This window comes from Eutrigla gurnardus (genome assembly GCF_963514095.1).
Source record: "Eutrigla gurnardus genome assembly, chromosome: 20".
NCBI lineage: Eukaryota > Metazoa > Chordata > Actinopteri > Perciformes > Triglidae > Eutrigla > Eutrigla gurnardus.
The window spans coordinates 9,495,620-9,507,965 of NC_139931.1; positions in this window are offsets into that span (position 1 = coordinate 9,495,620).

The window sequence follows — 12,346 nt, forward strand, 5'->3', positions numbered from 1 at the left end:
GCCGCTGTTCAGCAAAAGTTACTGTCAATAGGAACAACCTGTTTACCACTATATTCCTAATGCAAGTAATGGAATGCTTCCAACACAGACTTAATTAAGTAACTGCTTTATGAATATGCTTCTTACAGATTTCATGACCCAGAAACATTATCATGATTTCTGCCCGAACTTCACTCTCAACACTACAAAACCAACCAATCTATACCAACCAATATATGTTTAAATACTATAGTATATTAATAGTCATCTGATTGCAAAAAAAACTCCCCAATGTTAGTGAAATGTACTAATCCCTTCGTGCCCAGACTGTTTGGGCAGCTTTGAGCAGGAAAGCGGTGTAAGTTGTGAAACTTCTCTTCTGTCATGGATGCTTGCAAGGTTGTCTGGAGCGGAGCGCTGAGTCAGGCTGGCTGACGGTACTGTAGCCGGTCCCTGGCATCGCTTCACATGAAAAGTCCCATCCACGGCTCTGGATGATGTCAGCGTGGCACCTCGGCCTGCACACAGAGACACCTTTCACAAATAACCTGTATGCGCTCGGGTCTGGTCTACGTAATGGAACATCGAGCCCTCCTCCCCCCTCCTCCCTTTTTTTCTATGATCAGGTGAAAATGAGACCGTTGTTGTCGCCCGCAGTATCGTAAAACCTAAAAATAAACTCTAATGTGTTTCCCCACTTCCCCCTGCTCATTCCTGTCACCTGCTCTTGTTTACTTCCTTATTTTTTTTTTCTCATGAGAACGTTTTAGCTCCAATTTTAATATTAAATTATCCCAGTGATTTTGAAGCAGTAGCAATTTTTAATACATTTAAATGCAGGCATTTAGAAAACAACCGCATTGCACTATTTCCCAAATCCCTGGTGTCATGTTTTTTGTCACATTTCCAACCCCGCCCCCCTACACCCCCCCTCCCCTCTCTCTCTTGTTTCATTATCCTCCCACCTTAACCTGGTCCTTTCAACAGGGCTCATTAGTTGGGACGAGCCATGAAAAGGACCATTCTTTCCACAGAGTCACCGTGATACTAGAAATGCTGAGTTAATGAAAGAGTGATGATATCTAATCACCTTCCAGAGCATAGCACCTGCACCCAGAGCCAGCACCCAAACCTTCGCCTCATGCTCACATATGGATGGCCTCCAGATGTACTTCCTCTTAGCCGCTCAGCAGTGACCACGGTTATACCTTTGATATCACTTGTTTCGGGGGGGAGAGAAATGGGACTATCTTGTGTGGTCAAGCAGATCCAGTCCTCTTAGGTGTTTCCACTGGGGATTTCAGCATTAGGGCCGCGGCAATGAGATTAATACGTTCAGAAAGGGCAGGGGTGAAATGAACAATGGCATACTTCAAGAGCTTTAAACAGTGTCTTATTACAACGGGGAAAGCCAAGTCTATTCTTGATAAATCCTATTTCAGGGTGAAGGAAAGAGAGAAGGTCAACAAACTGCATTTAGGGACAGTAGCCAGTATGTTCATCTTCATGCATTTTCACAGTCAAATATGGCCCTATTTTATGACTAGTTGTGCAAACATGGTGGCAATATTATCATTTATGTCCACAGACAAAAATACCATTGACTTGTAATGTCTACATGACTTAATGCTTGATAAAAATTAATCATTTCATCAAGTATTGAGGACACATGCTGCTAATGCTAATTCTAAGGATCTGCTTGACTGGTGTCATTTAGCTGCCAGCCCTGCAGATGCTGTCAAACATTATGCAACAAAACTACTTTGTTAGGTAAAGGAAAATATTGTGGTTTTAGGTTACAATAACTACAGATAAGGCGTGACTTATGAACAGAAGTTACGTGACAAATAACTCATGTTTGGTTTAAAGTAACAACAGAAGTAAAACCATCAGTCAGCATATATGGATTTACACGAGACATGAACATCGGTCTACTGGGTGAAAGTGTGTTTTGAGACCAACCCATTCACCTCCTCTGTATGACTTCACTGTTTATACTGTCCTGACTCACAATTACATGGATATGTAGAAGTATGTACGAATTTACCGGTCACTTTTATACATGTTTTTTTTTCATCAATGAACAATATGAAAAAACGATTCCTTAAATTATATATATATTTTTTTAAATTCTGAGATAACCACAGCAGCACCACTTTGTCTTTACTCTCTCCATACTTCCATCTCTTTATTTCCTTTTTCCCCTCTATGTGCTGTCTAATGATCACTCTGCAGCGTATTCAGGGGCCAGACATGTAGACAGGCAGAGACCTTCGGCCGAGTATGTGCCAAGTATAACACAGTGCTCAGGGGTGTGTGTGTGTGTGTGTGTGTGTGTGTGTGTGGCTCCTCACGCTCCTTCCTCCATTTCTTCCTCCATCTCCTTTCGGGTGCTCCACTGTTCAGCCTGCCTCATACACAGCAGGGAAGCTCCATCTAATTGGAGCAGCCCAGCGGTGGTGGCCCCCGAAACCTCCGGGAGCCCGGCTCCTGCGTTCTAATGTTACGCTTGAAGGAAATTGTCCTGCACGGTTTCCTGAGATCCAATATTTGAGCTTGGTTGCCGTTCTTGGTTGGAGAAAGAAACCTATAAACGGTTTATTAGATTGGCTGCAGCGCTCAGTGTTGTCTTGTATGTGATAGCTTGTCCTGGCACTATATGGCCAGTTCCCCACACTTAAGCTAGCCAGCGCACCGCATGGTTATTGGCTCGGTGGCCGGATAAACGATGTGATTGGAGTTGTGTCAAAATGGATAAATAACATGGATCATTGGGATATTCACAAAATTAGCCTGTTGAATGGTCTGAGGTGTTTCAGCTTTGACACTCTCTTGAAAATCGACCGTGTTCTCATTGTTTCCTCTGGATTTGTCATTCCGCCGGGGTAGACTTTGATTAGTGACTCACGCGTGCTGGTTTCAACTGTCAAGGGCTGAAAGCTGATGGCGGCTCTCACTTTGAGTCTGTAGGAAGTTCAGAGAGACGTATTTACACAAAGATGAGGTTTTTTATTCCCAGTTCTCACAGCCTGGCGCTCAGTCTGGGCCACAAGCGGGCCCCTGACTCACCAAACAGGTTATCAGGAAGCCGTGACCCTCTTATCGCAACCGCCGTGCACGCTCTGTAATTAAAAATCTAGAGTTACCCAGCGCCTACACCTCAGCGCACTCCTGTGGCCCGAAAACGGTGGCTTCAGCGCACCTTAGATGTGGTTGAAGCTGCTCACTGAGGCCTAACTCTTTAATAGTGGGTGTTTATGAGGAAGGACGTGCAGATGGCCGACCCGGAGAAGCAGCAGATGAAGCCCGATGGATAAAACCGGGGAGAGGGGAGGGGCGGCGAGGGCGCTTGGGGAGTGGAATATTTTGTCAGTAAGCCCGATCCAAGTCTCTTGGGCCGCCACTTAAAATCGTGCATGGAACAGGAAGGAAAAGGAATACCTCTGCATGTTTCTCACCAGCCTAAAGATCACAAGTCGGAGCGACACAAGACGCCTGCAGCCCCGCTGGAGGCTAGAATTTACAGTCGAAGGTGAAGGCTAACGGCGAGGAGAAACAACAACATGGAAACATGTCGGAGAATATGAGACGGAGGAAAGACGATTTAAGTATCGTTTGATTTAATGGTGTTTATGATCGTTGCGTGTTGGCCTTGAGGTGGCGTTTGAGGCAACCGGGCTGAATCTGCAAAATAAAATATTCTGAACGTCAACACATCTAACTCACAGTGGAGAGGTAAAATTTAGGTGAGCATTAAGGTGGAAATCCCTGTTTTAGGCGTGACTTTCGCGGTGACGGGACAAACACAGCACCTCCTTAACAGGCGCCAGCTGATTTTTATCACTTTTGAAAAGTGACTCCACCAAACTCCTTACTCTCAGAGGTTCTGTACATTTTCTATTGACACAAATGACAATTAACTCTATACTGACGACAATCAACTATCTCAGTTTTGAAGCTCATATCTCTACTTTAATAGGACCATGGAAATAATTAGTTGTAAGCTTTTGAAAAGTCTATTTGACTAACTGACAACTTCATTCAACAAAAGCTTGTTTGGATAGAATTGCCCAGCAAATCAGACTGATAATAAATAAACTATATCATTTTCTTGACATGCACTGCTCATGAATATTTGTCAGCTTTACTGTACTTGCCTGGCAATCTGTAGTGTGCTCAGTTAAATCTGGATACCATCAAGTCCTGGGTAGTGCATTAAAGAATATCCACTCTGCTCCACTGTGTGTGTGTGTGTGTGTGTGTGTGTGTGTGTGTGTGTGTGTGTGTGTGTGTTTTAATGCATTTTATGAAATCAGACCTCCATTACGTTCAAAGTTAACACATCCTTTTGGAGGACTCCACAGCGTAAATCGGCCATTTTGATTGTAGTTCACCCTGCAGGATGTAACAGATACGGTGGATCTCAGGGCCTTTCTCCAAACATTGAGGGTTTGGCAGCGTTGCAGGGTGCCACGGCGGGCGATACCTGCTTTCACACATTGGGAGAGACTGCAATAGCGCAGCCAATTACATAATAATGATCTCACCCCGCGTATAGCCATCCGCATGACAGCCGGTCTATTTCTCCGTTATTATCACCTCGGGAGTTGGGGAATGGGGTTGGCATTATTGTACTGTGAATTGCTTAAATGTGGACGAAAGTGTCTCATGTGAAGCTGCACAAGGACTCTTTCTGGGCACCGCTTAGCACTTCTAGCAGTATTTATTTTCGAGTCAAACACATAGGAGAACCTTCAAGTGGAGTTTGTCATATGTATGAATGTTCATTGTAGAGGGGCGATGTCGAAGTCGAAGCAACTCATGGCATAAAAAAGAGCTACGTCAATGTTTACATAAGAATATTATTAAACCCTTTGATATGAGAAGAAGATTTCTGCTCATGTACTTCATAGTTTGACTTTTAAACAATATGACATGCTATCTACCGCCTACAAATGGTCTGTGAAATCACGAAACTCTATATTCTTCCTGTTCTGTCGACTTTCCCAGAAGGGGCTTGATCTACAGACGTCTGTAATCATAAGAAATACAGACACGGACTAACGTCTTGGTCCCTGTCTGTGCCAGCTCCCCGAGCCAAGAACAAGGGGGGAACAAAGCTGGGGCACAGAACAAGGATGAGGTGCTCCGAGGCCGAAGCAGCCAGATGAAGTTTACTTAACTGATCCGACCATAAAATCCAGAGTTTGATTAGCGAGGCAGCCTGAAGCAGTCACATTAGCCAAAGGAAGCCTAATCATCATCATCATCATTGCTGGACTCTTCATTTCACCTCCCCGTTGCACCGGCCCCATTCCATTCCCATTTTTTTTTTCATTCAGTCGGCATCACTATACAAGTGATGTAGTGTCCTTTCCAAATCGAAGTCATAAAAAAAACCCCGGCCTTGCCTCCAATGCTCCGCACCACCTCTTTCCTGTTCCCCCTCCACCCCCACCGCCCTAAAGCTGTCAGCCTCGGCTGCCGTTCCCCCTCAGGGGAGAATCCAGCCCATGAAACCTCTCAGCCAGTCACTCAGCCAGACAACTGGACGGCCCCTTCGCGGTCCATCATGCTGTCGTACGGTTTCTATAACACTCAACAAGCGATCGCCATTTTACAGTTGTCTCGGCAATTATCGCTTATCCCTTTAGCGGGAATGTGAGGGATCGCATATGAAAGGGTGCGATGCTCTTTAAACCGGCAACAGATGTGTGCGCACGGGCCGCCCGGCTGAGACGAGGCTGCCGCTCGAGACTTCGACGTAAACAGTTTCACTGCCCAAAAAAAAAAAAAAATGCATGTTATGTTTGAAAGAAATGTATTGTGTTAGCACAACAGATAGAAACAATGGCCAGAAATTATATTTCCTGTAAATAAGGTGTATTTTCATCGCGACTTACAGAAGTGAAGGATAAGAAATGATAACCATTGCTGTTGACATATTTTGGCTGGGCTACACTCCCCTGTAGCCAATCAGATTCACTTAAAGCCAACAGAGAGCAGGCCCCAGTAGCTAATTTCTTCGTCTGCCCCCCCCCCCCCTCCAGTCCCTTTGCCTTGGTAGGCACTTATATTCAATTTGTCAGCCGCTCTCATTAAACATGCAGAATAGAGAGGCCCTCCACTCTACATTTCAGTGGCACGGCTATAACCAGGTCAGAGTTCATCTGAGGACGTCTTTCAGTATTCCTCCTTGTTCGGAGACGGTAGGGTGGAGGAGAGGGGGGGGCTTGAAAACATAAGGAATATTCTGCTGTGCCAGTTGTCTGTCAAAGCTGAAAACGACTATTTTGACCCCAAAGAGACTCGATGCGACGCACATTTTCCAAGCTCCGAAATCCGATCCTGAAGATGAACTTAATGATGCTTTATTTCTCCACTAATTGAGTTTAACATCATCAGCCTTGGATTTAAGTACGCGCCGAGACCGTCTATTAGTTGCTGTTGTTAAGTCTGACATTTAAAACACAAGCGCCCTTGAAACCGTCTCGCTCGGAGCAGATTCGCCTGACGTCCCGCGGCCATTACAACGCTCACTTTAATTCATTTCATCTCCATTTTTTGCGTTTTTTTTTCTCTCTTTTATTTTAACCATTTTCCAGAATTGCTTATTACATTTTATTATGACCACAAATTCCAAGTATTGACCTCAGCTTGCATGTGTGAATCCCTCAAAGCACAAAGAAGGGACACTTTATGCGGAGCTGTGTATGGACGTGGTCATAGCAGCCACTTGTGAAGTTAATATGTCCCGTAAAAACACTGAAAGGGATATTTATTACTTCTTTATGCATTAGAGGACTTTATTTTATGAGGATTTTATGCTTCCTTGGGGTGACTATAACCTTTAGCTTTATTTTAGGGTAGTTTTTATTTGTATTTGCGCAGCTTTTTTACCGCCAGCCATCGCTCTCTCGTACACTCAGCCATCATGTACCATTATGTGTGTTTGCCGCTTTCTTAATTTCTATTATTGAGCTGCTGTTTTGTGGAATTGCCGTGGAGCGGCAGACAAAGAGACGCTCCCGCTCCTGCAGCTTTTTACACTACTTTCTCAGCTAATTTTCAGCCTCGCAGGCATCCTCATGCAGAGAGGGTTTGAGCTGTAATGCATGTGCTTGGCAGTCGTTCCTCCGTCTGCTTCCAGATGTTGCTTGGCCGATGCACAGCACACTTGTCAAATGAAACCTGGTGACGTTTCAGTGGCAATTATTCTCTTTGTGCTCAAGTGGAACTACACACATGTGAATTTGCACACACACACACACACACATGCACACACTCAGGAAGAGATCTGCCAACAAATCCTCATTTGCCAGGAAGTAATTGTTTCCATGTCTATGAGATGAAAAACTCAACAGATTTTCTTCGTCGCTAAACAGTTTGAAAATCGACTCAAACACAGAATGTGTGTGAACGTGGTTGTTCTATGTTGTTATTGCCTGACTTGATTCTGCACTACTTTAAGATAACACCATGTTCAGGTCTCCGTGGTTGATTAAGTGTGAGCTTGTCGGTGGTTATTTACTATTTCTTTTAGATATGGAGGGAAGGAGCCAGCAGCTGCTTTTCCTCCCTCCATCCTGCAGAGAGAGGAGTTGCGGAGTGAGGAAAAGGGTGGAGTGAGAAAAACGGAATCGAAAGGGTGGTGCGATGATCGGGAGGGGCGGTGTCGCTCTGACATCCAACTCCTCAGCACACTTAGTCAGGCTGGTGATGTATTCCTCGTGTCAGCCCGGAAGCCGGTCATAAAAAAGTTCCAGTCACTCTCTGTCTGCTTCATTATCGCATAATAAATAGCCCAATATGATGCTATCACATTAAAAATATCATTATGGCATCTTCATGTGGAAGTCGTCCATTCGTCTCAACACAGGGAGGACATGTAGAGCGTAAGAATGTGCCCAGTGGTTTTATGGCTCCTGGTTTTATAAGACAAGGGTGGGATGCTGGAGGTGGTGGGGGGGGGAGTCAGTGAGCTTTAACAGGCACTTGGGGTTTGATGGCTGCTGAGGAGCTACTTGAGGAGTTGTGTCATTTTACAGCTGGGGGTTATAGAGGCGAGGGGCTGAGTTACATCCAGGGGGCCTCAGCTGTGATTCAGGCCGACCGCGGTGCCAGATAGAAATGTGAGTCACGGAGATGACGGCGTCCTCCTGTCGTATAGGGCCGAGCGGGAGATGTAGGCTGCGTGTGAAAACCTAAATAAACCCACTGTGGGTTTTCAGGAAGGGGAATACAAACACCTGTCGCCTGGGTGTCAAACACCAGCAATCAATTAGACACTCGTGGAAATGAGGAAACAGGAGTACAATAGCTCCTGGGATTAGCAATTTATCTGTTTATTAGATTCTGTGCCTGGAATTTGGTTTTGTCATAATATAAAATTGTAATTTATTGCATATTACCTTTAGAATTACAGTGACCTTACATGTTAAGTGCAATAAATAGACCCTAAACATTATATCAGAATTCAAAGCTAAACAAACGCTTGTCACTTCATATCAGTGTAGCTCAAAAACCTGATGATAGTGGACCCTGGAAAACCCAACGAGACACAACGCTCACACTTAGCACCTGTGATTCTGAGTCGTAAATCTGTTTGTTTGTTCTGAGTAAACACCCAGAGCTTAAAAACAGAAGGGCTCCCACACTTTTTCTCTCTATATGATGGCGGAGGAGGTGCTGAAAACGCTCTCATCAACCCTCTGAAAGCAGGCGGTGGGTAGACGCCACAAAGCTAAAAGGCCCTTCTGTCTTTGCACCAAAGATCCATTGATTGCTGCAAAGATTCTGCATTCATATTTTCATCTCTGTTCCGAGTATCTCTTTCCTCAAGTTGGGTTAATAAGCATCGGACTGTGCAACGATCACCAGTCTCAGTGCACAGTTGTCCCAGCTGTAAACCACCAGGAGCTTAGTGCCTAGTTAGAGGTCAGAGGTTAATGTGGTGCTAGAGGCAATACAAGACACTGTCCTAAATATAGGCCTTTATATGTAGCCGGGACTGTCATTTGACCCCAGGGACTCTGGACATTTAAGAGGTGATTTGTATCAGTTTGTTGACAGAGGACACTGGTAGTAATTTTGTAATTTAAGTGGGAACTATTTTTTTCTTCAGATCGTACAATAGAGTGAAGTGTCACACGTATTGACAGTTTAATACATACATGATTATCTAATGTAGTAGAATGTTTATTCAGTAAAAAATCCAGTTATTATGGCGAACAATGGACTAATATTCCCAATTAGAACATATAAATAAAGACAGAAGGAGCATCTGTTGGTAATTGACCTCGTAGCACACAGCTCGACAGCGGCTTTGAGAGAAGCAACACTTTCCTCACTGGCTCCTGAGAAGAGCTGGCCTACAGCAGAGACAATTATCAGAGGCCGTGTCCCGTGTGTTCGGCAGCTCTGCATGCAGACCACCTTAACGGCTGTGAAACGCTGGCCTGATCAGGCCTTCCTGCCCCCACCGTGCGAGCGTGCACGGCTCAGTGCAAAGCAAGCAGAGGGATGCTACGTGTCGGCATTGCTTCAGGTCCCGCAGTCGGCCAACTGTGTTGAGACAGATTGCCGTTTTGCCGGGCCCTGACATCTCGGGCGTCTGCGTCTTGCCAAGGGGCCTTCAGAGACGGGGAGGGAAAAGGAACCGCCCGGTGAGCCTGTCTCGTCTCAGCGTCCACCCGCTCAGGCCTGCTTTCCGGCCAGGGCTCTTAATTGTGTCTCTGGGTGGAGTGGTAGCGGCCCAGCGGTGTGTGTGAGTGTGTGTGTGTGTGTGTGTGAGTGAGTGAGGGGGGGGGGGGGGTATAAGACCACACACACAATCACATGCATGTACACGTATGCACATTCACGCAAATGCTGTAATCCCATGGCTTGAATGAATAACCATCATGGTCGTTATTAGACATGACTATTTTTGAATATTGTCCCTGCAGGGCCTTCCAGCAGGAAGAGCATAGGATTAGTCCCGGTTTGGCTAATGCCACGATGGTTTATGTAAATGCCAGGGGCCGTTACTTTAACGACTCAATTCAAATGTGATGACCAGCGTTGTGTCAAAGCTGATTTTTTATTGTTTTGGTTTCTAACTTTAATGCAGCACAGAGCTAAATAGCCTATGTTCCCAGCCTGTTATACATGTGGTATACTTATAAAATATGTATAAGTCTCCGTTTGCATCAAATATTCTTTTATCCTTTTTGAGAATTCTTCATTTGAATGGCAGCGTTTCCTCTTGAGGATGCCGTGTATATAAGCAGAGCCAGAAATAGACTCTCCTCCTTCTTGCCTCCGTCAGAAGACGATCCCATAAGAAGTGATGTCACCGAGTCCTCCTCACACCTAGCCGAAAGCATTCAGCGCTGGCTCAGGGCTGACCGCAGTCTGGCCGACTTCCTGTCTGACCATCGTGGGCAAACACGGAGAGACGGGCAGCAAACACGGGCGCATCCACCTGTTAACGGAGCCGGGTCACGGGGACAGAGGGGGGAGAGGTGCTCAGCTCCGGAGGGAGAGGGGCCACAGTTGAATTGTGTTTCACCGCATTGCAGAAAAGCAGTAACAATCATTTTGTGCTTCACTACTTTGTGTAATATGTCTTTTATGTAACCATCTAACCCTGAAATGAGACCGTAATGAATGACGCTACCAGCAGTGGACTCTCCAAAGCATGCCCAGACAGGTCACTGCTCCGGGGTTTTTATAGTGCTTGGCTCAAACTGAGCATTTCAGTTTCCAGTTGTCAGATTCTTTAATTGGGGAAGTCCGACCACCTACGTAAATTTATCTTATGCGTGTGCATGCAGCCGACCGAGCGGCGTGTTTATGTAGCGGTAATTGGCGGACAGGTGGGGATGGAGGTCTGTTGTTTTGCTTAACCTTCTCTGTGGTAATTCAGAACCTGGCTAGACCTTGCTTAACCCCCCGACTTTAGCCCCCAATCAACACATGGATATTAGGCACCGTGTAACCTCTGCCTTTGTGTATCGGAGAACTGGTTTGTGGTAAAAACCTGTCAAAATATCCCACTCTCGTTTCTGTTTCGGCGACAGCAACAAGACCTCTACAGTAATTTCCAGAAATCTGTCCAAATTGCTTAAGTCTTAAATTATCTATAATTGGCCCCTGCGTTGGGTTACTGGGGGTAGCCTCCAATCATGTGGTGGGAAGCAGAGAGGGCTCTAGTCACTTCCAGCTGGTTAATGATGGCCAAACGGGTGCTTACCAACATCACGCCAGTTGCCAAAGGTTACCACGGTTGCATATTAGCTCCATGTGAGGTTTATTTTACTAAATGGCACCGGCACTTATGTGTGGCAAGCCGCACTCGCCGGCTATGAATAATTTCACTTCTGGTACAATGCCGACTTGTCTGACCCGTCGATTTCTCCGGTGCAGCCGCTTCTCACCTTGTTAGATGAATAAAAACCTATTTCGGTATTTAGGCTCCGACCACTGTTGGAATTGAAGATTCACCGAAGTGGATGCTCTCAATATTCCTTCTTAAGTGAACCCCCACAGCTAGCAGTCAGCCTTATGCGTTGTCAGTATTATCTTTTTAGTACCTGACTCACCTGTAACCTGAACTCTCTAAATAGCAATGATAACAGGCTTCTCTGCATGGGGTCACGCCGCATTCGGGGTCAGGGTGAAACAGACTCTGTCTTTGTGCTTTGCCAATGAAGTTTAGGACCAGGGCTAATCAGGGGGGGCGAAAGCGTACACCGCTCCAAATCAGCTCCAGCCAGGCCAGCTGAATTTATCTCAAACTTATTAACTTCGCTCGGGGCTCAAATTGAAACCAGCTCGGTGTGCTCTCGCTCCAGAGGTGCTGAGTGTGAGAAGTGACAGTATGATTTACAGGGGGGGAGCCGTTGCCGCAGATGCTGCAGAGCTAGGACCAGCCGGGTGAGGGAGGGAGGGAGGGAGGGGTGAAGTGAAGCGTGTTCATCAGACAGGAAACCCTGTAACACTGGAGAGTGATTGCTCTGTTAGTTCCAAAGTGACAGAAAAGCCTAGAGGGAGTCGGCCCGTGATGAGAACATCACTATCAGCATCGTCGGTACCAAATTCAGCACATATTGACCGAAGAAGGGTCGCACTCTTCCAACAAATCCCAAAACTTTTTCTCATCTCTCACCTTAAAATCGAGGACACTTTTCCCACGCTGTGTTTAGCTGAGCAGAAATATTATTCTTTCGTTTAATAGAGGACAAAGTGTGTTTGTGTGTCCCTCTCTGAAGTTGCAGATGGCACATTCTCGAAACTGGCATTTAAACTTTCACTGGCTGGAAAAACTTTCTCTCGTTTTTTTTTTTTTTTTTTTATTGTTCCTGACCCAGGCCTCACAAGAGCG